The sequence below is a fragment of the Loxodonta africana genome, chromosome 26, assembly GCF_030014295.1.
Source record: "Loxodonta africana isolate mLoxAfr1 chromosome 26, mLoxAfr1.hap2, whole genome shotgun sequence".
Classification (NCBI taxonomy): Eukaryota; Metazoa; Chordata; class Mammalia; order Proboscidea; family Elephantidae; genus Loxodonta; species Loxodonta africana.
Genome location: NC_087367.1, coordinates 7,722,269 through 7,728,268, shown reverse-complemented (window position 1 = coordinate 7,728,268; position 6,000 = coordinate 7,722,269).

The window sequence follows — 6,000 nt, the reverse complement described above, 5'->3', positions numbered from 1 at the left end:
TTTATATCATAATTTGAAAAGGGAAAGAGATTTGAGTTATGGTTACATACAATTTAACAAGTACTTTAACAAAGTAGAAAATCAAATCAGCTTAATGGACCTAAACTGAGATTAAGAAAAGATTTAATATTAGATTTTCAGAAACCGGGGGAATAGATGTGTTGTAAATTCTTCCAATCCTTCTATGACCTCCTTACCATCTCTCACCCATACCAACTTCTTTGAATTCAGCAATGGTAAGATTTCTCTTAGTGAGCCCCATTGCTTACGATATGCAATCTGAATAATAGATTTGAGGCATCAGCATTCCAGTATTTAGACTGTAGCTTAACTCTAATTTTGAAAAGAATGCCCAACATCCCATTCATTTTATTGTTCCACCCATTATTTGAAAACAGCATGAGAAAAAGAAAAGAAAACATTAGCAGTTTTCGAATGTCAGCAGACGGGAGTAGCTCTAAGCGTGTACAGTGGTCTATTCCTGGCACATCATAAGGCTTTACTTCAATAGTACGTGTATACGTGGGCATTGCTTGCTGTCAGCCTTGTGCACACTTGTACTGATACAAGTTTAAACTCTACCTAGCATATCTTTCAATAATAAAAATTTCACTACATTTTTGTGAGTAACCATCTGCAAACACAAAATTGGGGTATATTGAATGGTGTCCCAATAATCAAATGTGGAAACATTGCTTTGGGATGTAACAACACAGACCATTCTAATGCCAATCCTGTTTTTCCAAACCATAACCTGCATTTTTTTGGTTAAGTGTAAGATGTCCCTGAAGAGCCCACAATTTGACTGGAAACCGAGACAGTCACAAGCACACATCAAGAGTAAAATTCTAAGGTAATAAACAATGAATAGTCTGTATCTCTCAATGCTGTAAGAAGTACAGGTTTAGAAAAAGACCATTATAACAGCTGTCTAAAATGATTTGTGAATTGAGTTTGTTCGGATGAAGAACACTGTTAGGGGTTCAGTCCTGCATGTGACTTTGGTCCTACTTCTGGGGTTCTCTGCTGAAGAAGCATCTAGTTAAGAAACGAGAGCCAAATAGTGAGCAAAGCACAGATTTCATTAACTGGACAAAGACATAGCTCAACAATGCACAATTCAAGTAAAAAGCTAGATGACAGAAATTTCTTTAGGCTAGGAGGCCAGAGTGAAGCCTCTTACTTCCCGCCCCCTCTCACTTGAATTCCATACCCTCTGTTCAAACAATGGCATGGTCCATCAGCTCCATACAGCTGAAGGTAGAACAGAGATAAGATGGCGGGTCCTGCCTGGTTTGTCCAATCCTGGAGTGAGGAAGCGCAAGAAAGGCCAAGGGTGTGTCCCCGGTGTCTGAGCACTGACCTTTAATCATACTCCCTAGCAAAATAGTCCCAATCAACATCCAATTCTGAGAATCTGATTAGCAACTTTTTTCTCCAGTGGGGTGAAAGCGGTTGGAGAGAGGGACAACAAAAATGTAGCAATCATCCTTTCTAACCCATTAACCCAGGTGAAAATAAGTTCCTTTCCCCAAATAGGAGAGCTTTCCGGAAAAGTATAATTATGTCAGCAAACAGGATAAAGCAGAAATGAGGATGGTTCGTGGCGAAAAAACACAGTGAATGGATCAAAGCATCCAAATTGGGGGCTGTGAGACAAACAGGGCCAGGGTTAGAAGGACAGAGATCTGTGCCTTTTGAGAGTATAAAGTCCAAAGCCAGAAGAGGATTGAAAAGCTACCTGAGAAAAAAGATGCAGTCTGAACAAAAATCTAGACTTTCTTGCCTGTACAGCCAAGGGGTGTCCTGAGCGACCAGTGAAAACTTTCAGAAGCAGGGAGAAACCAGTAGGCTGGAGAAAAGACAGGACTGTATAAAACTTACTGAATATTTTTGCCATTTATTCATTTAGGAAACACCTCCTGAGGATCTGCCAGGGGTACACAGGTGCTGGGTTCACAGAGAGCTATGAGCCTACCTCAGTTTTCAAGACGTTTATATTCTGATGTTGATAATGCTAATAGATAGATAATAAGTTACTGAGCACTTAGCATATGCCAGGCAGTATACTATGGACCATCTTACTTTATCCTCACAAAAACACCATGCAGAAGGCAGGCACTATAATTATTACCGTTTTACAGAAGAGAAAACTAAGGTTCAGAAAGATAAATTCGCCCCAAGTCATGCCACTGGGAAGGGGCTCTGACTCCAGAGCCCAGCTCTGAACCATTATTATGCTGTATTCCTTCAAATACTGAACTTTGGAATGAGAAGCAAAGAGTATATTAAAGTAGGAAGTGAAATTTCAGTTCGATCTATGTTCAGTTCAGAAAAAAAGACGGCGATGATAGGTAAAAAAAAAATTGTAAAAAGTGTTCAGAGAAACCAGACCAAAGCCCAAACCTGTTGCTGTCGAGTCGATTCTGACTCATAGCGACCCTAGAGGACCGAGTGAGCCAGAAGTAACCATAAGCTTCACATTGAAGGTGACATAAAGAGAATAATTCGTTTGGAATATAATCCCATGAAGTATGCCCAAGACAAAACTAAGCATTATCTCTATATTTTATTATAGGTAACCTCAACCATTCATTAGGAAAAGAACATGTTAGAATCGTTATATTTTCCCATTAATGAGGCTTTCTGTTCTCACTCAAGCAAATCAATTCATACTCAAGTTAAAGCAAACGTCGAAAATTAGATGTTTGGTCATATCTTGTACACGATGTAGGCCCATCTTTAGTGAAAGAAATACGAGTTTGGAGCAGATTATCTGGTGGGTGGACTCGTCAGAGTCTTACACAGATGAAATATAGTTAAAGATGAGGATTAATAGTGGGTCCACAAAACAAAAGAAAGTGAAAGTTTTCTGGGGGAAGCTATTACCAAAGTACATGCTGATGAATATTATATGTTATGATTATTGCCTTCTGCCCATTTTTATTCTTTTTCTATGTTTTCATATATATAAACCAACCAACCTGTGGCTGTCAAGTCAATTCTGACTCATAGCGACCCTATAGGACAGAGTAGAACTGCCCCATAGGGTTTCCAAGGAGCAGCTGGTGGATTCAAATTGCCGACCTTTTTTTTTTAGTTAGCAGCTGTAGCACGGGCCGTTGCTCTTAACCACTGTGCCACCAGAGCTCCAGCCTTTTGCTATGGTAACACCTTAATCATATTTCATTTTGCAATGTTCCTTCCTCAAAAGGCTACGTGCCTGTAGCCATTCAATCTTTACTGCATGATTACTCTATTTAAGACATTGTAGTGGTACCAAAGGAGTCCCTGGGTGGTGCAAATGGTTAAAGGCTCAATTACTAACTGATGGGTCGGGGGCTTGAGCCTACCTGGGTTGCCTTGGAAGAAAGACCCGGCAATCTACTCCTGAAAGGTCACAGCCTTGAAAACCCTATGGAGTGCAGTTCTACTCTGCAACACATAGGGTCACCATGAGTTAGAATTAACAGCAACTGTTTTTCCTTTACTTTTCTCCCTACGTAAACTCAGCTTTCCATTCATCCTTTGGTTATACAGCTTCTGTATGGGCAAGCGCCATTGGAATTATTTCAAAAACCTTGAATCATTAAATCATAGAAGTGGGTAGAAACCTCCAAATTCCTAAAATACAGCCTTTTCCTTCAGTGAGGTGAATTTTCAAACTCGTGATTTCTAACAACGATTTTGCAGTAGTCCAGGCTGTTTGTAATTGTTATTTCAAGAGATTTCATAAATTTCTCAAGATCTTTATTTACACATCTGCATGAATAAATATAAATATACCCATGCATACATCCAGGATCATTTATATCAGATCCGATCATTCATATTGGAGCCCTGGTGGCGTAATGATTAAGAGCTAGGCAGCTAGCCAAAAGGTCGGCAGTTGGAATCACCAGCTGCCCCTCGGAAACCTTAGGGGCCAGTTCTACTCTGCCCTATTTAAAAAAAACAAAAAACTGTTGTGGTCGAGTCGATTCCAACTCATAACAACCCTGTAGGACAGAGTAGAACTGCCTTATAGGGTTTCCAAGGAGTGCCTGGTGGATTCGAACTGCTGATCTTTTGGTTACCAGCCACAGGGTCACTATAAAGTGGAATCGACTCGATGGCAGCTAGTGCGGTATTTATATCAGAAGTGAGCCACATGATTTATACTAGAGCTTTTCAGCCTTCTGGTTTTAGTTTGTAATCTCTCTTTCCGAAAAGTGAGATATAAATCTATTAGCTTTGAACTTAGATGCTCAAGAGCTAGGTCATGGTCCCTTTTATATCTGTGCTTCATTTGAACATAACCATCCTCAAAGACAAACGTTAACACTGACATTTCTCATTCCCACTGCCCTGGAATTAATGTATATTTTTGGTTGATAAAATTCTTTTCATCTAAGATAATGAAACAAAGATGATGCAGTACATGCTGTACCTTCTACCTTACTAATTATAAATGTGGGAATGTTAGTGTCTTAGTCACCTAGTGCTGCTATAACAGAAATACAGGTGGATGGCTTTAACAGAAATTTAGTCTCGCGCAGTCTAGTAGTCTACAAGTCCAAATTCAGGGCATCAGCTCCAGGGGAGGGGGCTTTCTCTTCTATGTCGGTTCTGTGGAAGGTCCTTGTCATCAATCTTCCCCTTGTCTTGGATCGTCTCCGAGCAGGGACCTCGGGTCCAAAGGCCGTGCTCTGCTCCCAGCACTACTTCCTTGGTGGTTTGAGGTCCTCCACTCTCTGCTGCCTTCCCTTTCCTTTTATCTTGTGTAAGATAAAAGGTGGTACAGGCCACACCCCAGGGAAACTCCCTTTACATTGGATCAGGAATGTGACCTTAGTAAGGGTGTTAGGATCCCACCCTAATTCTCTTTAACATAAAATTACAATCACAAAATGGAGGACAACCACACAATATACTGGGAATCATGGCCTAACCAAGACGACACCTATTTTGGGGGACACAATTCAATTTTAACTTTTAATGAGTGCTTACTATGTGAGGATAAATTCTCTACAGGTATCATCATTTAATCCTTACAACCCATATATATGAGGCAAATAAATTACCTGTTTTTAAAAAACAAAACAAAACAGAATTCGGGATAGCTTGGTTTATGCCCTACAATTTGACTCTCACCTGCGTAGGTACGTCAGTGAGAAAAGAAGGGAAAGGAAGCTGGATCTCCAGAGCCCTGCTTCCCTATCAGGTTAAACAACTGCGCAGTTAGTTATTTTGGGCATTTTCCTGTGGTTCAAAAAGAAGTGTTGGCGATTTTCTACATCTGTAACGTTTTGGATGGGCAATTTCCACTCTGCTGTTTTTTTGGTGTTCCCTCACATATGGTGTTCTCGTTCAAACAGCACAGGTATTTTTAACTGGTACCACATCACTGGGTGACCACATCAGTAAATCACTTCGAGATAGTCTTCGTAGACGATTACCCAAACTACCCACCACAAATGAGAAAATGACTTTATTATTTAGGCTAGTGCATTCACTGATTTTCAGACACACATTTTCCAATAGAATCACTGTATTTTACAGCTGAGGGGATGTTAAAAGACTGTCTTCTCTGGCTACCTCTTTTTACAAGCAAGAAATTTATGGCACAGAGAGGTTTACGTGTCTCTGCTAGCTCAGATAGCTTACCTAATAAAGGAAAAGACTAATAACAAGTCCAGTGTTTTTTCCATATAAAAAGTTAATAATTATTAAAAATCCACATTATTTTGCAGTGCCTGCAGAGGTTGTAATCAAGAATATGTAACTGACCCATTGTTATCCGCACTGAAACTTAACCCTTGTGACTGAGTTATATAATATGGTTATGCATCATCGTAGTTTAGTTCACAATTTCTTCCTGTGTTTGTGTTCCCAACTAAATTGTTTTTTATTGTTTCCCACAGCCCTTAATTCTTAGACATACACGAACTGCTTAGCAGTTGTAAAGAGACTGGCATACATTTATTTATATTTTAGACAAATAGTATATTCCTTAAAATA